Here is a 27,856-nt window from a genome sequence, read left to right as displayed (position 1 = left end):
CACAAGGTGCGAGCATCTGCTCCTCAACTACTCCCCATGTTGGTGATCATCTTTATCTTGGCAGCTGTCTTCATCGGGTGTTGGCAGTATGTGAGGCTACGATCCAGAACGACTCCAAGTTATTTTGAGAAATCCTCATGCACGTGTTTGGTGTTGCAGAAAGTGACATTCAGGTGCTTCTTTGCATGTTGGTTGCTCAGGCATACACAGCTGTTTTCTTGAGGGTTCGATCAGAGTTGCCATCACTGGTAGTATTCCTCCAGTTTTTTCCAAACTTCGGTAAGGATGCTTTCCATGTTGGTGAGAATGCTCACTTCAGCGATGAGCATGAAATCATCCTCATAGCCGTATTTATGTGTCTGGGTGGAGGGTATGTTGCTGATATAAATATTACAGAGTGATGGTTCCAAGACAGATCCCTGTGGGAACCTGTTGTTCAATAGATGAGGTTGCTGACCAGCTTCTTTAAGGGTCTGCAAAGTTTGCACGTGGTGAGCATAATTGTCAATTGGCACAGTGTTGTTCTGCAGAGGACTATTTTCAACACTTTCAGAAGCAGACTGTCCTGCCAAATTATGTCACATGCTGAGGACAGAGCCACAAAGGCTACTGTTGTTTTGAGCTTACTTGATAGCTGGCCAAAATGTAGATCATTGGTGCAATTATCTCATGGCAGGTGCTTCGGCTGAGTCTAAACCCAGCTTACTCTTTAGGGCTGTAGTTCTCAAAGATGGATGTAAATCTGTGGAGTAGCATCCTTTCCAAGAATTTGCACATTATGCATAGGAATTATATTGGCTAGTAGGTGTTTTGGGGTTCATCAGCTGCTTTCCCCAGTTTCAGGATGGTTGTTTGTGTGTTTTGCCAAGGGCACTAAGGTTGGTAAAGAAATGCATTAGCCAATCACAGACATGCTGACCTAGGTTTTTCAGAAATTCTGGGAAGATGCCATCTGGGCCTGCAGACTTGCCAAGGATGCATGAAGGCTACTGAAAGCTCTAATCTGTATTGAAGTTTGGCTGTGATTTGGTAGAACTAATATGGGTTAGGGTGACTTTTGGTGGCTTATAGATATTGGTGATCATAAGGTAGCCAATTCTCAATGAGATGGCATATGGCGTTGAAAGATACAAGCCCAGAGAGCAGATGTTCTAGCTCTTGACTCATGAATGCCACCAACCTATGTTTTAGGCGGTGTTGGCTTGCCACTAAGTGGTATCCTGGAATGCAACATTTTGATGCTTTTTCATTATCTGTAAATGAGTCTCTTGTAGCACAAGGACATCAATCTTCTGTTTTGCATAGCAGCTTGGTCAAGTAATCACATTTTGCAGGAGAGAAGCCTTGTACATTGCGTTGGCATACACGTAGGTATGAGCTTATGTTTCAATGTTTGCCATGAAAAGGAGGAAGATGGCAACCTATATGTGGGCATCCCTGTTAAGAGTTTTGGCGCGACCAAATGTTGATTGATGGCCTTATGGTCTAAAAAGTAACTCAAGTGACAATCTCAAGTGAAATGGCCCTCTTCAGGGGAAACTATATGTTTATCTTTTTAAAAATCCAAAACCAGTTGCTATTTTTATTTGATCGTGATTCCCATGTTTTATTTGAGTTTTACCTGATTCATTTGTTTCCATTGTCTTGTCCTTTTGACAGTAGGCATTTTAATTATTAAATTCCTTGTTTTCTTTTAAGCTTGTCAGTTGTCTTAATCATTCTGTTTTGTTGCTTCTTTCTTTTCATCTGACTTATATTTCATGTCAATATCCAGGCCCTGATTTTAAAATGTATAACATGTTTACTCAATTTTCTGCCTTTTTTCCCCTTCACTGTGCACTGATTCTCACTATTGGCCCCTGTTATTGCCTGTTGGTTACTAGAAAACCATTCTTGTTTAGTATATTTTAATATGATTTTGTTTTAGTCCTTTTTTTAGGTAAAATATTTTAGTTCTAGCAACATAGATTGATATTACTGAAAACCAAATATGGTGTGTGTGTGTGTGTGTGTGTATATATAGCACATGGTCCCTTTTAAAAGTGCCATATTCCATTCTTTGCATGCAGAACATAAAGACATTGGTGCAAGAGTACAGGGCAGAATTCAGCTCAAAGGCAGCATTTTAGAATGTCTACAATATTGTATCCTCTCTTTGAAAAAAAAAATTGAACTCTGTGCTTCAAATACAGATATAAAATCCCCATAACCAACATTTATAAAAAATCATGCCTATGAAAAACATTGCTTTCTAAATCCAGATGGTTAGCTGGTTTATGTCCTGAAGAATGTGCTTTGATAGTACTTATCCACTTGATTCCTAACTAATGAAACTGTAGGTATGAAATAATAGTTATTATTAATAATAATATCCAATCCTCTTTTGAATCTTGCTATGCTCTTTGCTTCAAAAATATCTTGTGGCACTGAGTTCCAAAGGTTAACCGTGTTGTCTCAGTGTGGAGATCTATACACAGATCATTGGCAGGATATGGCCTACACACAAAAGTCCTAATTATTTCATTGTTGAAGAAATGGCTGTGGAATTCGTCACTGATCGAAGAATTCATAAGGCCATGCAGAAATGTGTCTAGGGGAGCAGGGAAGGAGTTCAGAGTCTGTCCTTCTCTCTTTCTTGTTCTCTTAATGGAAATTTATATGGAGAAAAGAAAGAATTATTCGTGAAATTTTTAAAAGTTCCCAATTACAGCCTAACTCTATTCCCATTGAAATCAATGGCAAAACTCCCATTGACTTCAATGGAAGCTGAGTTAGTCCAATGCTAAGTACTTTTGGAAATCCCATGCTAATACATAAGTATTTGGATGCCTTCTGATATACTGATATTTAATTTAACAGAAACTTCTGATTAATCTTTAAAATGTATTGTATGTTGCTGCAAAAATTTCATTTTGCTGAAGAATTTAGCAGTGATACTGTAGAATAATGTACAACAAGTGTTACACAGAGCACATGTATCCACAGCCAGAGAATGTAGGAAATGTGTTCAGGAAAGATCTGCAGGGGTACACAGCAGAAGAGGAATTCTCCTGTCTTCATATTGCAGCCACTGTGTCATTCATACCGCTTTTGTTCTTCCAGTTCATCCTATTCAAAATATAACAAACATAATCGCCAATAGATCATAGAATCATAGAAGATTAGGGTTGGAAGAGACCTCAGGATGTCATCTAGTCCAACCCCCTGCTCAAAGCAGGACCAACCCCAGCTAAATCATCCCAGCCAGGGCTTTGTCAAGCCGAGCCTTAAAAACCTCTAAGGACGGCAATTCCACCACCTCCCTAGGTAACCCATTCCAGTGCTTCACCACCCTTTTAGTGAAATAGTTTTTCCTAATATCCAACCTAAACCTCCCCCACTGCAACTTGAGACAATTGTTCCTTGTTCTATCATCTGCCACCACTGAGAACAGCCTAGCTCCATCCTCTTTGGAAACCCCCTTCAGGTAGTTGAAGGCTGCTATCAAATCCCCCATCGCTCTTCTCTTCTAGACTTAATAAGTCCAGTTTCCTCAGCCTCTCCTCATAAGTCATGTGCCCCAGTCCCCTAATAATTTTCGTTGCCCTCTGCTGGACTCTCCAATTTCTCCACATCTTTTCTATAGTGGGGGGCCCAAAACCAGATGCATTACTCCAGATTTGGCCTTACCAGTGCCAAATAGAAGGGAATAATCACAATAGACAGTTGCAGTCCACAGGGCCTTGGGCTGGAACCCAGAGTAGAGGGCGGGCCCGGGTTCCCCCCAAACCTCCCAATTGACCTGGACTGTGGGTTCTTCCAGAGGGGATGGTCTCTGGGCTGTTCCCCAACCCACATAGTGAATCTCTGAGGCAGGAAAATCCGCCAATAAGCGCAGGACCCACCGAGATAGAGGAGGAACTTTGTCACACAGGCCAATGCTCAAATCACTGAGCTATCCCTCCCCCCTAATTACACAGGCAAACCCATTACTCACACTGGTGAGAAGTTACTTGTGCAAATAGTGCCATTAGGATGAGTGAATGAGGCTACTTTGGTAAATAACTGCTCACCAGTGTAAATAAAGGGTTCACAGTCTAGCCAATATACTATTGTCTTTAAATCAAGAGCTGAAATCTGGTGCTTTTTATCTTTTCAAATTTAGTGTTTTTTTTTTTTTTTTTTCTATTTCAGGTGTCCCTGCCTATTTCTTATACATTTCATTTTTTTAATCAATCATCCATTGTCCTATTTGACTTCTGTTTATTTGTTTTGTTTCCATTCCCTTGTTCTTTGCTGTCTTCTGACACTGTGTTTGGCTACTCAGTGTAGTTGCCAAATTTGAATTTTGAAAAAACAGAAATAAAGTTCGTTAAGGTTTCAGGAAGCACTGGTGCCTGAAGAATTTGTACTGCATGCTCAGGAAAACCACTGAAGACCTCACTAACCTGCTCTCCGAGTCCTCTATAAGAGAAAGATGAGTCTGAGGGTAGTATAATGCCTCCAAGAGAAGATATTATCATCATTAGTGTAATTTTCTCCTAGCACAAGTCTTTTTTATAGAGGAAAGATAGTCTTGTTATTAAGACACTGGACAGAGAATCAGGAGGCCTGACTTCTATTTCCTTGTCTTCCACAGCGACTCTATATGTCTTTAGGTGAGTCGGGCCTAATTTTCAAATGTGTTCAATAAATATGGGTGCCTTCATTTTTGGGTATTCAACCTGAGATCCCAAAATGGAGGCATCCAAGAATAATGGATGCTTTTGGAAGATGTGAGGCTTAATGTCTGTGCCTCCAGTTTTCTCATCAGTAAAATGGGGATGATCATAATAATAGCCACGTTCACAGAGATGTTGTGAAGCTAAACAACTGTCTGTAAAGCACTCTGAGAATATGTTTACTCTGCAATTAAATATCTTCGGGTGAGTCGGGTTTGTAGGGCTCAGGCTAACGGGCTGTTTAATTGTGCTGTAGATGTTCAGGCTCAAGCTGCAGCCTGATCTCTGGGACCTACCTTGCAGAGTCCTAGAGCCCAGGGTCCAGCCCGAGCCTGAATGTCTACACCGCAGTTAAACAGCCCTTTAGCTCAAGCCACATGAGCCTGAGTCAGCTGGCATGGGCCAGACACAGGCACAAAAGATTATTATTTTCTGGACATGAAGGTCACAGGTGACAAATGTTATTTTCACTTAGTCTTGTGAAAACCTGTGCTTTTGTCTCAAACATTTTATGAAGCAAAACTAATGTGTCTCTCACAGTTTGAGAACTCCTTTCTTTTTGGCTGGTTGTGTTCAACAAAAAGGCATTGTTGATCACTGCTTACTGACACATTTCAGGATCTAAAATGTTTAACCTTCATAGAAACAACTCATTCCAGCACCAATAATGCTAAAAGTTATCAAGAAATGTTTAACACCTTGATTCCTATAATCAATTTTTGGACAATTTATATTCATAAATACAATCTGTGGTAGCCAAATAGAGGTTAGAAAAATTTAAACAAACTGTTTGAACCTCTTCAATAAAACAATGTAAGATCCCAGTTGGGTTATGGTATACAGTGTTAGCATTAACCCCAGATTAACTTCTCCCTATGATGTGATTGGAGAAGGTGGTCCATCAGATGTCAGAATTACAAATTGGCATGGATAAGTTGGCACAGTGAACAGTTTGTGCTAAGAGAGGCTCAAGGTTAGGATAGCAGAGGTGTCCCACAGTTGCAACTCAAGATTGTAGTGCATTAGCAGAACCAATTGGGAACCTTACCTTGCTCATACTCCATTTGTCAGCATTATTAGCAGTGCAATTTTATGTCCATAAGTAAAGCTCACAAATAGTTTGAACATTAACTGACACTATAGATATATGCAGTGTAGTTATAGCCATGTCAGTCCCAAGATATTCTAGAGACAAGGTGGGTGAGGTAATATCTTTTGTTGGACCTACTTTGGTTGGTGAGAGAGACAAGCTTTCATGTTTATACAGAGCGCTTCTTCCTGTTTGGGAAAGGAACTCCAGTGTCACAGCAAAATGCAAGGTGGAACAGATAGTTTAGCATAAATAGTTAATATGTAGTTTGAGACCATTCAAGGTAGAGTGGCCTGTTAACACCTCTGCAGTCATAGGACAAAGAGAGGGGATCAGTGGGTTACAGATTGTTGTTAACAACCCTGAACACAGCAAGGAATCTACAGCCAGGCACTCAGATACCACAGAATATGCTCTGAGGAGAAAGTCCAGGATACAAACATTAACATACTCAAAACTGCCTTCACCAAACAAGGATACTCCACCAGAGAAGTAGATTGCATCATGGAATGGGACAACCAAATACTTTGCGAGAACCTGCTTCATTATAGAAATAACACCCCGGCCCCCGACCGCACACCCCCGTTGTCACGTACCACCCCACAATGGAACCCACATGGGGTATCATCAAACAACTACAATTCATGCCCTGTGGAGACCCTATCCTGAAAGAAATCTTACTTGAATCCCCACTTCTGCCCTTCAAACAACCCCCCCCCCAGCCTCACCAAACTCATCATCAGAAGCAAGCTCCGCACAGACCAGGACACACCAACTCAAAGCAGCCCCAGCCCCTGCCAGAACAACAGATGCAAAACGTATAGACATATCTCCACTGCTATAATGATCAACACTCCCCACAACAAACCTTTCAAGATCCATGGATCCTACACATGCCTATCACAACATGCGGTATACCTCATTCAATAACGACTATGTGGGTGAAACCAGACAATCACTACGCTCTTGAATGAACTCACACAGGAAAATGATAAAAGACAAACACACACTATCTGTGGATGAACACTTTTCACAAAGCTATCACTCTATATATGACTTTTCAGTCCTCATCCTCAAAGGAAACCTGCACAACACCTTCAAAAGACAAGCCTGGGAGTTTAAAGTCATTACTCTGCTAGACACTGAAAATCATAGACTGAACAGAGACACTGGTTTTATGGCTTATAACAATCTGTAACCCCTTTTTTTGGTCCTATAACTGCAGAGGTGTTAACAGGGCACTCTATCTTGAATGGTACTTTAAAATATGTGCTAACTATTGATGCTAAACAATCTGTTCCACCTTGGTGGGAGTACCTTTCCCAGACCTGAAGAAGAGCTCTGTGTGGCTTGAAAGCTCGCATCTCTCAGACCTTGTCTACACTACAGAGTTTTGTCGATGCAAGTTATGCCAACATACAGCCACCGCTGTAATTAAACCACAGTTGCATATGCACACTATGCTCCTTGTATCGATGGAGTGCATCCACAATAGTAGTTCTTGCATTAATACAGAGAGCAGGGCAGTGTGGGTAGCTATCCCACTGTGCAGGGTGCTTTGGGTTTGCAATGCCTGATAGGGGCAGGTACAGCATCACATGATGGTTTCTCAATCCCATCACTCACTATAGATATAATAAATCAGAAGCTGGTGAAGGTGACATAATCAATAAAGAAATTTTGGAGAGAGTTTTGTGACCAAATACTAAAGTGCTTATAATTTTGTAAGGTAAGAAGCAGCAAAGGTCAAGCAGTTGAGCTGTGTGATAGAGGCCTGAACAGGTTGTACTAATAATTTGTAATCATCATTTGAGACAATGAGTTGTAAAGTGAAGTCCTTGTCTTGGTCTGTTTGCAAATACTGTTTCTATTTTTTGCTGTGTTGGCTCCATTCCACAAAGTCTACCCACTTTTTGTCTATACTGTATCTTCTATAAACTGTCCAACTCTGCGACCTCTAATTCTTCCCAGCAGCCTATTGACAAAGTGGTTTGCTCTCTGTTGTCAAAACACTCATATATGTCATCACAGGCTCAATAATTACACAGGGAGCCTTACACAGCTATGGGAAATGATGCCAACTTTATTCTCTTTTGTAGCAAGCTCATTTGTACTTAGCTATGGGAAATTACAACTCAGTTGAAGGGAATGGGTAAATGGAAGTAAAAATTACCATGAACTTATTTTTTGACAGATAATGTGAGATTATTAATACTATACAGGTAGTCAAATCAATGTAGCTTCCACTTGTTTCTACGTTCTTAGATTTGTTAAGGGAAAAAAGCTAACTATGATTTTTTTTTTCTTGAACTGAGATCCCCTTGGAATCACAGACCAAAATCAATGGGCTAATTCGTAGCAAGTTTAGATCTTAAAAACTTAAATCTGATTTTCAGGTTGAAGCTTCCTATCATGAACAAGAATGTGATTGATAGGAATTGGATGTGAAGTACTGATATGTTAGCAATGTGTCAGCACGTAAAAATCACCTCTCTTCTGCAGATATCTGATGTACTACCCAGAAAAAAAAAAGGTAACTTCATAAAACAAGCTTTTTGTCAGGATTATGTTTCATAAGCAAAATAGTAAAAAAAAAAAAAAAAAAGTTTGGGATTTGTATCTGAAACAATTCTCCAAACTTTTTGTGGCTCGCCTGTCACTAATCAAGTCACTTAGCTATACTTAGGGATTCTGTTTTTCGGTTTAACCAACAGAACAAAAATATCAGGGTTTACCCAAGAAACACTGGAAAAACACCAGAAATGGTTACTTAATTTCTGTTAACTTCATCCCTTTCCTAGTGCAGTTTGTTTATATAGGGGATATCTCTACTCCCTAGCTTGTATCTAAGGCTATGTCTACATTGCACTTTTGTCAGTAAAACTTTTGTCAGTCAGGGATGTGAAAAAACACACCCAACAGACAAAAGTTGTACCAGTGAAAAGTGCCAGTGTGGCTAGCACTTTGTTGGCGGAAGACACTTTCCCACCAACAAAGTTACCGCCGCTTGTTGGGGTTGGTTTTATTTTGCCCGCAGGAGAGCTCTTTCCCACTGGCATAGAGCAGCTACACAGGAGACCTTGCAGCAGTGGTCCATAGTGTAGACATAGCCTAAATGCTTGTCCATATGGAGCAGTAGTGTGGACTACAAGGGTGTGATTTCTAAAGCGCACTGTGTTGTGCTTTAATTAGTCTGTATAGACCCAGCTGGTGCTCACTAAAGGTTTCCTAGAGCGCTTTAGCATAATGCTATTTGAAACAGTATTACATTAAAGCATAGCAGGAACAAATGCACTAAACAGTAAACCAAGAATACAAAGTTTAAACCAGGGATCGGCAACGTTTGGCAGGCAGCCTGCCAGAGTAAGGACCCTGGCGGGCCGAGCCAGTTTGTTTACCTGCCGCGTCCGCAGTTTCGCTGCGGTTCGCCACTCCAGGCCAATGGGGTGCCGGGAGCAGCAGTCAGCACATCCCTCAGCCCGTGCTGCTTCCCGCAGCCTCCATTGGCCTGGAGTGGCAAACTTGGCATGCCGCATGCCAAACGTTGCCGATCCCTGGTTTAAACTAACATGTAAGTCATTTTTGTACATACAATAAAAATTAAAGTAGATCCTATTTAGATAAGTATTTTGGGACGTACCCAAGAAAATCTTCTCATTACAGTATCAAAGAGAGAGCCCTGAGCACCTCCCCTCCCATTTTTGGACATCTACTATAAAACTCAAAAAATGCTAAAAATAAAACCTTAAAAATTAAATTAATGAACCCTGGAAAACAGAAGCCCTAACTATAGCACTTGCAATTAAATAATGACAATGTTCTATAGCCTGATCCAAGAAAACCACACAAGCACATACTTAAATCTATCCCTATCCAGCAAAACACTAAGCACGCTTAAGTGCTTTGTTGAATAGGGATGGATTTAAGTACATTCTTAAATGCTTCGCTGAATCTGAGCCTAATTCAAAGGATCAGATCCTCCAATGGTATAAATTAACATAGATGCATTGGCTTCAATAGATCACACCAGCTAAGGAAATGACCCAGACAGTTTTAGAGGGATAAGGTGGGTGAGATAATATCTTTTATTGGACCAACTTCTATTGATGAAAGAGACAAGCTTTCGAGCTTACAAGACAGAGCTTGTCTTCAGAGTCCAAGACAGCTACAACAACACTGCAAACCAGAAAGTTTTGTCATTTGAAAGCATCATCCTATAGTCAGGAAGACCCTGTTTCTTCATTGCAAACTTTGTGTGCATTTCTAGGGGTTCTAAAAATTGCTCAATTTAAATTTAACTATTTTCTTATAAACACATATATTCCAAATCCACGATAATGGCCTTCAGATCCACATACCTCCCACACATGACCTGAGGTCGACCAATAGTTAGTACCATGTCTTTAGTTACATGTGGCCCATTTACAAAATCATCATGGACTTTCATAATGCTTTTGAAAAACCAAGGACCCAAATGATAATCTGAAAATACTGTAAAAATGTTGGCCAAATACACAGAGAATAATTGAGTCCAACCATGCAGCAAAGCTTTCTTCTGTCAAAGTGTTTCCACCGTTACCAACAGTAGACCCTGCTTATCTAGAGTAGAGAGAAAAAAATCATGCAGATTTTATTAATTACTCAGATACTATAATGATAGGTGCTATAGTAAACTCTAAAATAGATTTAATTGCTCATTATTTTTATTTTATTTTTTTCATCCAGCCATCTATATTTGGTTTTCAGCTTTTTATTATTTTGTTATTTTTTACTTAAGGTGCATAAGTTTAGACTTGTGCTGAAACCACAACTACACATTGAAATACATCTCCATTGGGACAGCCACTACCTAACATTTGTGTATTAGGATTTTAGCACATTTTTGTAGTGTGAAAGAATCCTGAGACCCTCCTATGACATTTTGGGGTTCACCCAGACCAGTAAAGGGAGTCAACATCTGCTTTGTAACCCTGGGTGCCTTGTGGCTGGGTAGCTTTGGTTCAGATTTCTGACCCCAGCAGCCTACCAGCAGGCCAGAATCTTCATGCAGACTTTGCCCAACTTGATACCCCTTGCAGGATGACCTTCACACCCTTCCAGCCCTGAATTTGCCCCCAAATTGTCACCCTGCTGGCTCCAGTCCTCTCACTGGACCCTCAACAGAAAAAAAGTATTAGGTTTGCTGCCTCTACAGAGACAGTATAACATTCCAATGTGTTAGCTTACTAGAAGCACACCCTGTACTGAACTGACCCAGAACTGGTGATTTATAATGAAAGCAAAACTAGTTTATTAACAAAAGAGCATGGATTAAGTGATACCAAGTCAAAGAGCACAAGTCTAAAGAGATGGTTACAAGCAAATAAAAGTGAAAACATGCATTTAAAAGTCTAAAATGTAATGTAGTGAGATATAGTTTTTATTCAAAATAGTTTCTCTTACAGCCAGTCTCCTTTCCAGCTTTTTACTGGCTGGCCTGGCCAGGACCCATCACCGAGATCAAATCGCTTGGTTTCTTTGTCTCCTTAAAGCGAAAGACAACCTAGGGGTTCACTCTCCCTCTCTTTTATAGTTCAGTGAACCTTTGAAATATATTCTTCTGAAAGATGCACCTAGAGACAAATTTCTTAGTTCATGCTGAGTGAAGGAGCCATGAGGTCTGGAAGATAAGGGTCTAGGGTCACGTTTCCCTTCAGCATTTCAACCTGTAACTGACCTCACTTGCAATAACGGTGTTTAAAAAGTATTCTTTGTCCTTTTTACCATTAGGTAAGGTGTCACCAGTATAAGCAGGTATTCCTTATTGTTGAGCCAAAGCCCATGGAAAGACTCCCATTAACTGCAGTGGGTTTTGGTTCAAGCCCTTGGGAAGTAGAACTGAGCGGAGTTTATAATTGACCTATCCAAGATCACGTAGGGAGTCTTTTGTACCCAAGGATAGAATCTCTCAGATGTGCTTCCTCTGTGTAGCTTTGACTGTTGGATTTCACCTTAAAAATAACAACAACAAAAAGAGAGCTACCAGAAAACAAAATCCTTTACACTGCAGTATAAAATTCTTAGGTGAAATTCAGCCCTGTGTAGAGGTTCAGCAGGCCTACACATGCCTTAATTACTACTTAATCTCTATTTTGAGGATTTAAGAGGTGCATAGGCCTTGTGATAGCCCACTGAATAGACCTGAATTTCACAATTAGTGCTTCTTAATTTTCTATATACTAATAAATTAAATATATATAAGTGCGGATTTTATTTTATATTGGTAATCTCTCTCTTCCAATTGGCATGTCATACATGAGAACAAAATCAGGTGATTCTGTCTCATCCAGACTTAAATGTGTTTCCAGTCTAATGAGTTTAAAAAGATGCCATTAGATAATGCTATTAATATGTAGCAAAGGAACTTCTTATTTTTGTTTATGGTTTTGTCTTTTAATACTTTTTTTAAAAAATGTACCAAAATAGAAACAAACTATAAACTTCCCACTGTCCCAAGCATGCCTTTTATTATTTGCACAAGCTGAAATGTTACATATGAGAAAGTCCAGCCAAAGCTAGTGGTTTGGTTGGCTGAATTTTGATGCTTTATAATGAAATGCAATGGTATTTATTTTCAAAAGTTATTTACAGAATGAAAATGTTATAGTTCTCGCACTCTCTCTCTCTCTCTCTCTCTCTGCTGTGAGAGGAGGACATTTTGCATACTGCTTTCACAGTCATAGTTATCCTTTACTATTAATACTTTTAATAAAATGTAAAATCACTGTTTTCATAGTGACATTATTATTATGCCACTAGTACTATTCAAGGATCAGATCTCCGATAAGAGTGTTAAATAAGGCCATTGGGAGAAGAAATAGAGGCCAAATTGCTGCTGTATGTCAAGTGAAATCATCTGGGTGACCTTGTAAGAATGGCTAAGACCATGTTCCAGACCCTATGACTTGCTGGAGAGCAGAGCTATATTTAGGCATTATTAATGTAAGATTTTAATAAAGTTGTCTGACAATGGCCAATTTCTCTTCTGAGTCACTCAAAAATATCATTTCTATAATTACTAAAGCACACAGGACTCTGTGCTTAAAAATGACCCCTTGTTTGTTTTCAATGAAAAATAGTAGAGGCAGGGAATTGATTTTAATCAATATTTTCAGTGGAATAGAATAGAGAATTCACCAGAATGCCTTCTGTCCTCTCCCTTCTATCCTTACAGGTCACAAGTCTGCCTTCATAAATGCAAGCACAACTCCATGTCAGTTCAGCTGGAGTTGCATGGATGTAAATGAATGCAGAATTGGACTCATAGGGTCAGACCCTGCTCACAATAAAGTTGAGGAGATGTTTGCCATTGGGGTATAGTCCAAGGATACCCAGTAAGGCCTCGATTCTGGAAGGTGCTGAGCAACACCTGAAAACATCAAGCACCCTCCACTACCATTGAATTCAACTATAGAACCTTTCAAAATCAGGTGCTAAAGCCTCTATCTAGTGATTAGCTGAGTGTCCTGAATTCTCCTGGAGCTCAATAACAGTTGAGGATGCTGAGCACATCTTGGGGCATGCACTTGGCCTCTTCTTTAACACAAATGCTCTCCTTATTTAAAAACATGCTTAAAAAAGGTGTTAATAGGGGATGGATCACTTGATGATTACCTGTTCTGTTCATTCCCTCTGAAGCATCTGGCATTGGCCACTGTTGGAAGACAGACTACTGGGCTAGATGGACCATTGGTCTGACCAGTATGGCCGTTCTTATGCTGATGCACCCTAAAATATGTTATTTTAAAAGTAGTATTCTGATTTAAACCAAATGAAAGCGTAGCAAATATTTAGCTTCATTATCCTGTTTTCCAAAATGATTCGTGAATAATGGTAGTGCTCTAGGCTATTAAAATGCCCTTTCTGCCCAATCACCCAATAAATGTTTAGGGAGACCCAATTTTTACTGAATAGGAAACTTCTATAATCTATTCAAGTGTACAGGTGACATCTTTCTTTGAGTATCCAGGACCCATGACCTCGGGGAGATGTGCTGTATCATAGACTTGAATGATAGAAAGGGCAATATTCCTCCTTCAAACTCTAATTGGAACCACTCTGTGCAGCTGAAGAATTGAGTAACTCTTTATTATTCTATTTAATGGCCTTTTTACATTTACAAATCATTTATCAGACTCATCCCCAAATGAAAAATGGTAATAATAGCAAAGATATTTGGCACAATACATTTGGCTTGTTATCCAAAGGTTTTGTGTGGAGGCACCGAAGTACAAGAGATGATGTCATACCCTGGAGCGGGTGCAAAAGGGGAATCATTCTTTAATTCTGGCTGACTTCCCAGGTTTTTTCTCAGTCCTGTTCTACCGGAATCTGCAACAGCGCTTTCTGTCACAGTTGTAAAATACTTTTGGAGAAACATAAAGTTTTTATGAGAAGAAGGATAAAAGAGATGACTTATTCTAGGGCTGGGGGTTAATATTTGCACTTGTGGGTTGACTTTGAGGATTAAAAATAAAGAGAAAGAAAGAGAATCCTTCATTTCTCCTTGCAGCTATTCTGAGGAAGCAGCAGCAGCTGTACAAGCTCTCCCTTACAAAATGAAAGATAGTGAGGTGCTCAACTTGGGGGGTGGGTTTATTGGTGGATATGCCATAGTGCTGCTGATTTTCTTAAAGGAAAAAATTAAAAGAAAGTTTAAGAAAATATTTTATTTCCAATTCAGTCCATGGAAATTGGAGACCCTAGAGTCCTCTAAGACACTGAGTACACCGACCAATGCTTTAATAACTTTTTTTTTTTTAAGCAGGCAGGTCTGTCTCAAACACCGAATACTTTCTTCCAGGTGTTTGCCCTTTTCACATAATATTTATTTAGAGCCTCCTAATTCAAAATGTTACTGAGGTTTGAGCATCTTCTGAAGAATGGGAATATTAAGATACTAAAACTGCATGCTGTCAAAAACCATCTTAAGTGGTCTGGTTCATCAAGTAAATACAGTAAGTAGAATTGAATTTGGAGGATTTTTTTTCTTTTATGATGAATAAGGAATGATTATAATACCTGTGATATACTTGACTTTTTTTTTTTAAGGGAGGTAAGTCTCCTAGTTCTTGAAGTTTATTAAAGCTTTAAGCTGTCAGGTTATTACTGTCATTTTCAAGGAAGGAAAGAGCTACTGATGTAAAATTAATTTATTGAATGGAATTGTTTTGCCCCAGGGGAATAACATCACCATTTAATTTAATTTCCCCATCATATTGTCTCATTTGCAGAGGAAAAAATAACTTTCCCTTTTAACCAGTAAAGGACATTATGCTGAATGGTGTACTTGTCCTTATAGCTTTTTCTTTTTCTTGTTCACATTCTCCCTGTAAGTTTTACTGCCTGTATTTTGGAAAATATTGAATTACCAGAGTCCAGCCATAGGGTCTGATCCAAAGGCCTTTGAAATCAATCGGCAGCTTTCCATTGACTTCTGTGGGTTTTGGATCAGGCCAAAGGAGGAGAGGATGAAATAGAAAAACAAAATATGGTAAATATTAGAAAGCATGGCTGGACCTCTTGCCAGCAATCCAGGATGCTTTCAGCATCCTAGGCAACCTGAGCAAACCACTCCTTAATAGTTCAGTAGGATGAGACTTATTTATCACAATACTGGAGACACTGTGTCAAATCAACATACTGCCAGGCCCAATCTGCTGTCTCACTGAAGATGGAGGCTCATAGTTGCATCTTTCTTTTCTACCACCTGTTTGGTCAGATTGCAGCTAATTATATTGTATATATTTCCATATGAAGACAGCAATTTGCTTGATGATAGAAGAATGATTTGTATTTTTCCTGGTTGACCCAGAAGGAAACCATTTTTAAGTGGGGGAAACTACAAAAGAAAGATCTTCACTGAACAGTTTACCCTCCCTCCCCAGTCTTCTCAGTTCTTCTACCTATCTTTAACAATCATGTGGTGTCTTATGGAAGTTACTAAGAAAGTAAACAAAGTGATCATATTCCAGTCTCGGTGGTGGTCATGGGTATCACTTATAGCAGAGGAAATTAATTCAAGGAGAGAATATATAACAGGAAAGAGGATATGAATGTTTGGTTAAAAGGTTTATGGTGTAATCAGATGTATATTAGGAACCTGGTGAGGGGTGTGTGTGTTTTGTTATAGACATTGATGCCCTAGCTATAGTTATCTGACCCAAACCAGGTTCAAATGTAACACTGCTGGTTATCTGAAAATCTTTTAATTTGGACCCAGAAGGCTGAGCAGCGTTAGACACCTGCTGCAGAATACTGCCTGAACAGAGTTACGATACAGTTAAGGTGAAACACTGAGATCCAAGATAAATTAATCAGGCTTTAACACTTGAACCTTGAGACAATTCAATCAGGCTGAAGTCAAGAGGAAATATATCTACTTGGAACAGAAGACTAATTGCTATAGAGAATTTTTGTGCCTAATAGCTGCGTGTTCAAAGGGTACCTGCAACAAGCATTACAGACCCTTTCAGTTTTGAAATGGGGGACCGTGATCCCTGGCACACTCCATCTGAGTTTCCCTAATAAAGTGATGTAAAATCTAGCTATTGGGACAGAGAGGACATGAGGGAAGTTAGGACTCAAGGGAGTTCCTGGTACAGACTAGGGAAGTTGAAAGAGAACACAGGAATTCTTTTGGGAGTCTGAATCACTAGAGCAAAGGCAGCAGTGGTTCCGTTCTAACCCAGGGGAGCAGAAATAAAAGTCAGCCTCTAGGAAAAAAAGGCTGCTGAAGGTAACATCTCTCCATTTGGGTAGGAAGCTTCTGGAATTTCTAAGGGCAGACTGAAAATTGAGCCCTACCCTGTGGTCTGATCCTGTTTATTAGCTGTCTGTAGTTTGGTTTATCTCAGTAGCCAGCTCAGAGGATATTGGAAGGGCATTTGAATCTGAAATTTTTTCTTAATGTGATCTAACCCCAAAGAATGAGTCCCTTTTGGAAAGGCAGTTTTCTTTTGTATTCACAGAGAAGCCTCTGGTGTTTTGTGGGGGCAGAACTGGAGCCTAGAGTACCTTACATAATATCTCTATATTTATTAGAAGTTGTCAAAAATTTTCAATAAAAACATTTTTCCCCGTCAAAGAGCAAGGAACAGTCATTTTTGCAAATATTTTCTCCAGAAAATTGCCTCTTTTTTTTCTTTTACCAGCTCTAATATAGAGAGAGGCCAACTAGACTTCTATATGATTTCTGAAGAAGAGGACTGGCCAGCAGCCAATGTTCTGACTGAGTGGTGCCAGCTGCTGAGCACTTTGGAGTATCTGATCATGCATTCAAAGGTAATATGCTATAGAAGATCTCTATATAGAAAGAAATTTGTGGTTTAAGTGATGTTAGTGCGATGGCCTCCATCTTGGCTGACATCAAGGATTAAACCTGGGACCTCCAGAGTGGAAAAAACATAAGAGTAAAACTTTCAAAAGCACTGATTTAGGCGCCTCTCTTGAAAAATGGTTCTCTGAGTCTCTATCACCTAAATTGTAAGTGGGGGCTATTACAGATCAATAGCTTCTGTTGACTGGGCACAGAGAAGGGACATGTAACATGCACAAACCAATGGACTACATTAGCACAGAGCTGAGTCAGAACACCTGTGTTCTGATTCTGACACTGACTCCTTCTTTGCCTTGAGCAAACTTTAACCTCTGACCTTCGCAGGCTTTATTACCCCCATCAGTAAAATGGGAATAATAATAATACAGCTTAGCTACCTCACAAGGGGTTTTGAAGATTTATTAGTTAAAAGGCTTGATTCATTTCCTAGATTGTTCTGGTGTGGCCCTGTCTGTGGCTCCTCTGTGGTAGAAAGAAAACTCAGTTGTTGCCTGCCTGGGAGAGTGAGCATACCCAGCCAGGGCGGATGTATGATTTGGGCACATTTCCTAGATAGCTTCTCCTGGTATGATTCTAATACCTGTGATATACTTGACTTTTTTTTTTTAAAGGGAGGTAAGTCTCCTAGTTCTTGAAGTTTATTAAAGTTTTAAACTGTCAGGTTATTACTGTCATTTTCAAGGAAGGAAAGAGCTACTGATGTAAAATTAATGTACGGAATGGAATTGTTTTGCCAGGGTTCTCATAGAGTTTTGTCTGTGACTAAAAGTTTCCTCTTTGTAGGCCTCACTTCCCCTCTGGAGCAGAGCATCATTGCTCTTCCCTCCCACAGTGGGGAATGCCATACTGGTGCAGGTGTGCTTTCACATGCAAGTGCACCCTCTGTCTATGGGAGTGCATCATGCCCAAGGCTGACAAAGTGTTTTGCAGGCAAAAGGTGCTATCATAAAATAAAATAAAGTAAAATAAAAAAAAATGTTAGCAGAGATTCTATCCAGTGCTAATAAAAACAAAATTCTGTCAAGTGTATCAGGATAAAACCTCCTTACAAAGCTAGGGAGAAGACTCAAAGGCAGGTATTTGCGTGTGAAAGAAAAGAGAACTAAGTCACAGAGCACCTAGAAGTGAAGCACCTCCTAGAAATATACCTTAGGGAAAAAAAAAAAAAGGATTCCAGGCTCATAGATAGCAAATCTCAATATTTATCACATCAGGGAAGACCAGATAGATGAAATATCTTTTAAAAAAACTAAGCTGAAAATTTTAGAGGGGGGAATAGTGGGAGTTGTTACTTATTTGGAGACAGCAGGAGGAAAATAGCTACAAGCATACAATGAGGGTAGTTGCTGGTTATTGCTGAAATGAAATGACTGAATAAACAGCACTACAGCTTCAGTTACAAATTCCATTGTGCTTAAGTTAACAACTAAAGCTTCAGATAAATTGAGTTCAAGTAAAGGATCCCAGTCAACGGAGAGAATCCCATCTGTGTATATTAGGAGATCACCAGAACAAGAAAGAAGGGAAAGATTACCATTTGCACATTACATTAAACTGCATTGTATTAAATTGTCTCCATCCTACCCTAAAGAAAACTGACCCTTTACACAGCTTGCTACTTACTGATTGATTTGTTTGTTTGTTTTTATAACTTGGACTGAGGTAAACTAGGGCCTTGAATAAGCACCCCTTTTCATTGTTGTCTGAATCCAAAAAATAAATAAAATGAGGTTTTGTACAGACTCCTTTTGAAATAGACTACTCAGAGTATTAGTATATGTCACTGCTTGAGAGATTTTTTTTTTCTTATTGCTAAAACTGTTTTCTGTGAGTAAGACAGGAGATGCTCAACTTGGCTGAACCAAGAATTTGGTTTCACAGGAAGAAGGAGATTCTATGAGGGTTAACCTCCAAATGTTGTGAAAGTTGACTTCTATTGGGCTTTGGTTCTTGCCATTCTTGTTCTCTCCAAGGGTCCTGCTTTCCCCACAAGTGGAATGATGACTGGGTTTGGCTCGGTAGCTCTTTAACTAGTTATCTATTTAAATTGTTCTCTTCTCTGACACCATTATTTTTAATTCTCCAATCAATAATGAGAAAATGCTCTGGTTACATTACTTCTTTCTCTTATTTCTATATGGAAAAAACTTATACCTAGAGGTGGTTGGGAACTTTCTGTTAAAATGTTTTTTCTTCATAGAAAATGTTTTCCACAGTATTGATGTTTTCAAGGGGAAAATGTTGATTTGGCTTAAAAATCTTTAGCTTTCCATTGGAAAAACTGAAATATTTAATTGAGTCAAGTTAACTTGCATCAAAACATTTTGTTTTTTCAGACTGAATCAAATTGTTTCATTTTGGGTCAACTTCACACTAAACTGTGTTCCCCTGAGCCACCTTGATGCCTTATTAGAGTTGTAGTTCAAGCACCTCATGCCCCATTTCCTACTATGATCTGGGTTCCCTCACTAGACTATAACTCCCATGATGCTGATACGTACATCAATGTTTCTGAAACTATTTTTTCTGAACTTTATATTCTACAAAAAAATTCAATATTTCAACTTTCTTTTCCAATTTGGGATAAAAACGGTTATCAGAATAATTGGAATTTCCCATAGTAGGACATTTTGATTTTCCATTACAAAAGATGACAATGACAACGATTATTAAAGGGAAGATGTATGCATGGAACTCAGAGGGAGAAGCACAGGTTGCAGAAGGGAAGAGTTTGGAGGAGGCACCAGGAAGTCAGTCTGAACGCACGTGGCTTGAATGTTAGCAGTTACAGAACTGTAAATATTTCTCTTAATAAAGAAGCATTTTAGTCTTACATGCATGGAACCCTTTCATGTTATTACTCAGCACATGGTACATGAAACAGTGCTCCATAAGGATATGGCTAGTTTACAGAGGAGGTTGCACAAACCGTCCAGTTGAATATGCTCATACATTTAGAAGAGACTTCAATCATCACAAATGTCTCGTAGGGCCATAATTAGGCACTTACTTCTTTGGTTTATTTATTTTTTTGTGTGCACGCATTCCTGCTGAGACAATACAAATGTTAGTAAGGCTGCTGTCCTAGGCAGGATAATGTCAGGGATTTAAACAAAAAAATTACAGTTTGTCTTGTGATTATTCTCTCTTTATCAAGCAATTGAAAAGCTGGTAGATTTCATTTGTGGCTTTAAGCATTTGTCAGCAATCATGTCCATGTCTAGTGGGGAAAATTAATAAAAAATTTCTACTGCAGACTCGAGCTGCCACTGCATTGAAGCAAACCTGTTAAATCATTGAGAACCAAATGTGCAATTAATAGTTTCACAGTAACAGATGTTTTTCTCACTTTCTTTCACTCCTTATTCTGTAGTATGATTCTTTCAATACCTAGGATATTAATTTGATGTACCATTTTCCCCCTAATTTATATGTTCTTGACATAGTATCTATTTTAATTATCAAAGGCCTTTTTAGAATTCTGACTTCATTAAAAATTACAAATGGAATTGTACACACTCACATTTACTCCCACATGTGAAGAGATGGAATATTCAGTGCACAAACACAAAAATATTGCCCTTCATTAACTGTAACAGAGAAGAAAGATGGTCTTGTAGTTAAAACATTGGACTGGGACATATGAGTTCTGGATTTGGATCCTGCCTCTATCAGAGACTTCCTTTGTGATCTTAGGCAAGCCTTCTACAGGAGAATTTTCAGAGGGGGCCTTATCACTGTTTTCTAGCTGGAGCAGATTAGGAGAAATTTTCAAAGCCAAATATGGACAGTGATGGATTTTTGAATATTTACCTCTGATCTCATTGCCTAAGCTGTGACATCAGCTACACACTCAGGCACTGGAACTTTCAGAAGGCAGCTGCTACAGTAGGCACTGGGACTCAACTATGCCATGCTCACCAAAAGTTTCTCTCCAAAACATTGAGCAGGAAGATAGGCGTAGTCTGTGTGATGATCAATGCTCAAACTGGGTCGGGGGAAATGGTGTTACTTTCCCATTTCCACCCACAGACTAAGCTCCACCAACTAATGTTGGATTGTGTAGATAGTCAAACATGACCACATACTCTGGTGTGTTCCTCAGCTTAGCTCATCCTCACTGTGGTTCAAATCCATGCCTGGGTAAGGGCACATGAAGGATATAGATCAAATAGGCACATGCCTTAGATCAGCAGTTCTCAAACTGTGGGTCAGGACCCCAAAGTGGGTTGCGATCCCATTTTAATGGGGTCGCCAGAGCTGGCTTAGACTTACTAGGACTTGGGGCTGAAGCCCAAGCCCCACTGCCTGGGGCCGAAGGCCGAGAGATTCAGCCCTGGCCAGCGGGGCTCAAGTTACAGGCCCCCTGGCTGGAGCTTAAGCCCTTGGGCTTTAGCTTTGACCCCTACCCTGCACTGGGGCTCAGGCTTTGGCTCCAGCTCCCCACCTGGGAGAGTGGGAATCAGGTGGACTCAGGCTTCGGTTCCCCCCTCCTAGGGTCGTATAGTAATTTTTGTTGTCAGAAGTGGGTCACGATGCAATGAAGTTTGAGAACTCCTGCCTTAGATTCTGGCTTCCTGAGTCAAGCAATAGTGATAGAATGTAATCTTTCATAAAAAAAAAAAAGCCCTGAGCTACACTACAAACTTATGTCGGTACAACAACATCACTCAACCGTGGATTTTCACACATGCCTGAGTGACACAGTTATACTGACCTAATCCTTAGTGTAGACAGCGCTAGGTTGATGGGAGGGCTTCTCCGGTCAACATAGCTACCACTTCTTGGGACACAGGAAGTAGAAGTATTGACAACTTGTTGTAGGCACATAGAAATAGGGAGTTTCAAAACTGACGTCAGAGTTATATATATGGATCCTGGGTGGTAATGGCCCTTCTATACATGTGCCTCAGTCTAGAGTGACAACCACCCTTCAAAGTTTGCCAGCTGACACTTTTAAAAATGGGCTCACCCAGTACTTTCATTTATCTAAGGCAGCAGTTCTCAAACTGTGGGTTGGGACCTCAAAGGGGTTCATGAGGGGTCACCAGGACTGGCTTAGACTTGCTGGACCTGGGGCCAAAGCCCAAGCCCCACAACCCGGGGCCAAAGGTGAAGCCCGAGGGCTTCAGCCCTGGGCATTGGGGCTCAGATCACAGGCCCCCTGCCTGGGACTGAAGCCCTTGGACTTCGACCTTGGCTCCCCCACCCGGGGGACGGGGCTTGGGTGGGCTCAGGTTTTGGTCCTCCCTCTTGGGGTCGTATAGTAATATTTGTTGTCATAAGTGGGTAGCGGTGCAATGAAGTTTGAGAACTCCTGATCTAAGGTAACATTAGCTTGTTTGTAAGAGTGATTACGGCATAGATACAGCATAATACTAGTAATGTTCAAGGCCTGACTTATGGTAATAAATCCTAGAAATTTGTAGCTAATGTTGAAACATTGTCACTTAGTTTGATGAACATAACCTCCGTGCAAACTTAGGGCCAACCTACCCGAGGAGTTGTGTAGCTATGTAGGTCTATTAGTGTGGATTCCTTCATTGGGTCAAGGTCTTAACAAAGTAAGTAATGGACAGAGATTTAAAATTAATTGTGAGGCTGTAAGTGACACAGTGAATAACGAACCCCATATTATACCACTACTGTCTGTGGCAACACCTAAGCTGTGCTGGGTTGGTGAGGATAACGTCTGAAGCCTGTGTGTGGTGGAGAAGCTGATCTTTTCAGAGAGAAGCAGTGTTTAAAGAGCAGCTGCTCTTCCCCTCTCCCCCCCTTTGATCAGGGCATTTTAAATACATTTCAAAACTTGACGCTAAAGAGAAAATGAGACTTTTCTTTGAAATGCTGGAATTTTCTGAGAAAAATATCCACCCTCTCCCCAAGCTATAGACACTTCAAACAGGCTGAACAAGGAGTCAGAACTCCTTGGGTTGGAGAAGCTGCTATCTTGAAAGCTGCTACAGGCTAGAACCTCTTAGAGGGTCCTATAGCCTAGGTTGTAGGTCTATATTCAGTTAAAATAAGCTAAATAGAAAAAAAATCAAGGAATAAACTTTAAAGATTAAGGCAAAATTCTTCTCTTAGATCCAGACAGCTGCACTCTGATTTCTTTATTCTGCTCTCCCTACATGTTCAGATCTCCCATTGATGTTAAAAGGGGAACCAAAAGAAGAGCAGAATACCGAAGTTGAGTTGAATCTGAGAGAAGGATTTTGCTCTTACTAATGAGGAGCTATGTTTTATATGGGATTCCAATTCAGAAACATTTTTGTGATACATGTAAAATATATATATAAAATTGGGTTAAAATATATGTGAAAGGAAATTCTTACCATGTGGTAAGATGGTGGCTCTAATGTGACTGGAAGCTTAGTTAAAGCAATGCAGTGTAAATCAGGAGGAAGTCTGTGTTCTCTTTCAAGGTCTGCTACTCACTTGATGTGTGGTCTCTAGGAAAACCTGTACATTAGAAATTCAGTTTCCCTCTCTGTAAAATGGGCATTTTATTTCTTGGCTTTAGAGGACTGTTGTGGAACTAACTCATTAACAAATTCCAGTGAAATCAACAACAAAAAAACCCCTCCAAACTGACTTCAATGGGATTTTGATGAGACCAAAGTGAAAGTCCAGGGGGGGGGTTCAACACAGAAGAGCCCAAGAGCTGGTGTTTTCAGACTTTGCTGGCTCTGAAAGCCATTTCTGGTGGAAAGTCTCTGGGACCTCAGCTTCTTTCAAAGAGCTACTTTTCTTTCTCAAAATATGAATGGTGAGCCAAGAGCTTGCTGCTTGCAGGAGCTCCCCATATCCTGAGCTTACCTCATGCAATCAAAACCAGATCCAGAAACCTGTTGAGAGTGAAGTTCCTGCTGCACATGCTTTCTGACGTGTGATAATATCAAATGAGTCCCATATTTATGCAAAATATTAGCTAGTTTTTATTAGAGGCATGCTTTATTAAGCTTAATAAATCACAGTTTGTTGGTTGCTTCCTGCCTGCCTCTCAAGTAAAACAGGGATTGACTGTTCAGTAACACTGTTTATGTCATGCTTGACTAGTTTAAGGTGAGACTTTGAGTACTTTTATTGGTTTTGTTTATATAGGTAAACCCAATCTGAGCATTTTAAATGATTGATGAAGTGCAGTCCCACTTGAAGTGTTTGTCATCACTCATGTGCTGAAGTGACATTTCTTTATGTATTTTGGCATAAACATATGCAACTACTGGCAAAGCATTTGACCCTAGGGTCTGACTATTTGTCATTCTCTTCTTCCGCCCACCACCACCACCCCCAAAGTCCAGCAAGTTACTGTATATTCTATCTGCATACACATTGCTAATTATTCAAGAGACAGTAAAATAGTCCTGTGGCTGAGATTGCATAAGTTGCTGAATGTGCAGTCTTCATTTCACAAGCTAGGTACTATTCAGTAATATAAATAAAGTTGAGAGGTGTGTAAATGTCAAGCGCGACAGCCATATTGAACTATAATAGCTTTCCGGTGGAACCTGAAGCCTAGTCTATATCTATAGAATAAGGCAAAACAACATGCATGGAATTTAGCAAATCAAATGCAGGCAGAGATTAAGTAAAATACGTTAAACGTTACCAATAATTCACATTATGTGGACAGAGATAAATGGATGGTTGCTTAACCTCCAGGCTCAGGGTTCAGACTGTGTGTTGTCTTGTTGGAAAACAGCTGATTATTTATTGGGGAAAATGTCAGGGAAAAAATTAAACTGTAAAGTAATTTTCCCTGGAAAGTAATCCATGTCATTTATAGAATACATCAACATTTTTTTTTAATCCAAGGGTCATAAAAACACAATTATCTCCTTAAAACCTATTGGGCTAAATATCTAACTTTTTATATTATCTACATACCTATATGTGTCTTCATGTAGCTATGGATATTTAAATGTATACTCTGGATGACAGATATGGTTTATAGCAAATCAGTCCAATCCCATGCACAAATAAGATACACTATGAAACAAAGTATATTACATGGTATTAATTTATAAAATTAGGGTTTTTTTCTCCCAAATTTCTGTATCTAAATGTAGGCTCTGCACTCCATATTTAGATATTTCAATAAATGACCTTATTTTCAGAGATGCTGGACCCCTCAGCTTTCATTTATAGCTGGCCATGGAGCTCTACTATTGCTGTGCCACTTTATTGACAGGACTGAGGAATATCCAGGTTTTCTACAACCCTGGATTTCTTTTATTTGTTTCAGATACAAAATGAGGTCTCTCTCTTTAGTGACATTTTTTCCTATCTGTATATATGTCAATATCACATGGATATATGTGCAAGATAAGTAGAAAATCCAAAAGTTATGTGGTGTAAAGTCAAGCATTGACTAGTATACACTGGTCATATGGCTATGCACTGGCCTTTCTCTGTGTCAAAATTTCAAAAGAGAGAGAGAGAGAGAGAAGATAAAAACATAAAGTAATAGATTTGTTTGTCTGCATTCCTTTGTCCTGATGTCAGTAATGACGATTGTTGTATTTAATTTCAATATGGGCTATTGCATTGGGATTTTGTGTCTCTCTTTGGGTTTCTCTGGTATTATTTTTTGTCTTTTATTTAAAAAACTCAATAAGAAAACTTTAAAGAGTTTTTGATTTTCTCATTATCAGATCTTTATATATCTTTACTACAGATGCAGGGTAACAGTGGTGTTGATCAAATCTTTGCTCTTCTTTATACCGAACTACCTGTGTCTATTTTGGAATGTTAGATGCTATTATTTTGTGTTTGTCTTCTTTCCATAATAGACTTTAGGTCAGTGACATATCAAAATATTTGTGGGTTTAGGGGGATGGTTTAATTTTTTCCCAATTTTAACTTGTGGCGTGTCACTGCTTTGGAATATGTACTACATATTGGATATGCAACAAGTCATGTGTAAAACAAATACAGTACCATTTTAAGCACATGCCTCACTTGATAAAAGAATGTATTCCAATTACATTAATCCATCAATGGTTCATTTCCTCAGATAATTGGCTACTTACATGCATCTTTATTTGCATGCATTAAATACATAGCCTAGAGTTACCAGTATCTGTGTTAAGGCTAATGATTTCATCCTGTGTTAACATTTCTAAGTTAGGACCACTTTCAAAGAAATGTCTTAAGTGGGTGGTAAAATCAGTAAAAAATGGGAATTGAGCATTGGCTGATTTCCTGAATCAAGTTAGTAACCATGGACCCAATTCTGCAAGGTACTGAATGCCTCTTATGAGAATTTTTGTAATTATAGTGTAATGTGATATTTTGGGTGATCACTGGGCCTCCGTTAAACCACACTTTAAACATTCATGTTTTTTAGTTATTTGTTGGTGACTAAATACCTTCAAATATTGCTGCTATGGCATTTGACTATTGTCTTTCGTATCTGGTTGTAATGGTGTCGGCACCCACCTCTTCGTGAGCACCCCTTCTCTGGCCAATATGTGCCTGCAATCGCTCAATTTTGAACAGAGCAGCATCCGCCTCTTGCAGAAGCCCCCTTTCTGGTCAGGGTTAGGGTTAGAACCTGCTTTTCTTTTAGGTCTTACAAAACAGATGAAAGTGCAGATGCACTTTCTGCAAAGAGTCAATCAAAACTGGAAGAGACTTTTTTTTAAATGATACTAAGAACACGTTAGTGAATCACAGGAAAAATAATTCAATCCACCATTTAAAATATAACATACCTGTCCCATTCTTCTATGGAATGATAACTGTTATATGTATTGCATGGTATGGCCAAGCACATGCTAAGTTCTTGACAATTACATTGAAAAGTTAACATACAAATATTTCAGTGAGTGTTCTTCCTTAACACAGAACTAAGTGTGTTTTAATATATAGAAGCCTCTTGTATCAGATTCCAGTCAAGTGGTTTTCACTTCTTTCAGGTGCTGGCTCACTTTGAAGAACCAGACAGCTACCACATCATACTTTTTATTTTAAGGTAAGGAAAGAAATACAACCTTTGATCTGGAAATTCATCTATGGCCAGAAATATGGCATTGCTGATGACAATTGCCTCTTTTCTTGAGTGTATAATGTTTTTCCTTGTACAGTTTTCTGAACCTAATAAGCATATCAATCAAGGTGCTTGAAAGTGAAGCAACACACAGTACTGAAGTATGTGATGGGTGCTGAGGTTAAGAATATGTTTGCAGTCCTGAATGGATGACAAGGTTGTTTTTGTTTCTAAGTTAACCAGAATATAAAGAAGGTAACATTTTGTAGACACAAAGTATCCTTAGAGAAGCAACTAAAGTTGTAGGAGGAAAAATTATTTAAATGTAAGACCTCACCACTCAAATGCTTTTCAGTTCTTGGATTTTAAAATGTATAGCTGATGACAAAAAAATATATCTAACAAATTTAAAAGTAATTAAATTTATTTTCCCCAAAATGCTTCAAACCTGTCCCTACTACTTCTACTACTACATAAGAGCTGACTGGCAATTTGACCTTTTTGATGTCCTACTTATGGCTGACCAGCTGGTACCCTTCCTTCTTCACAATTCTTAGGGTGATTGGCTAAATTGTTCCTTCCATTCATATTCTCTGTACGGAGGGGCTCACTCCACTCCAAATCCTACTGGAGTAATCGTGAGATGCACACACAATCATCCCACCTCTCCCTCACTTGACATCCTGCAGCAATGG

This window comes from Trachemys scripta, chromosome 3, assembly GCF_013100865.1.
Source record: "Trachemys scripta elegans isolate TJP31775 chromosome 3, CAS_Tse_1.0, whole genome shotgun sequence".
Classification (NCBI taxonomy): Eukaryota; Metazoa; Chordata; order Testudines; family Emydidae; genus Trachemys; species Trachemys scripta.
This window is presented reverse-complemented; position numbering follows the sequence as displayed.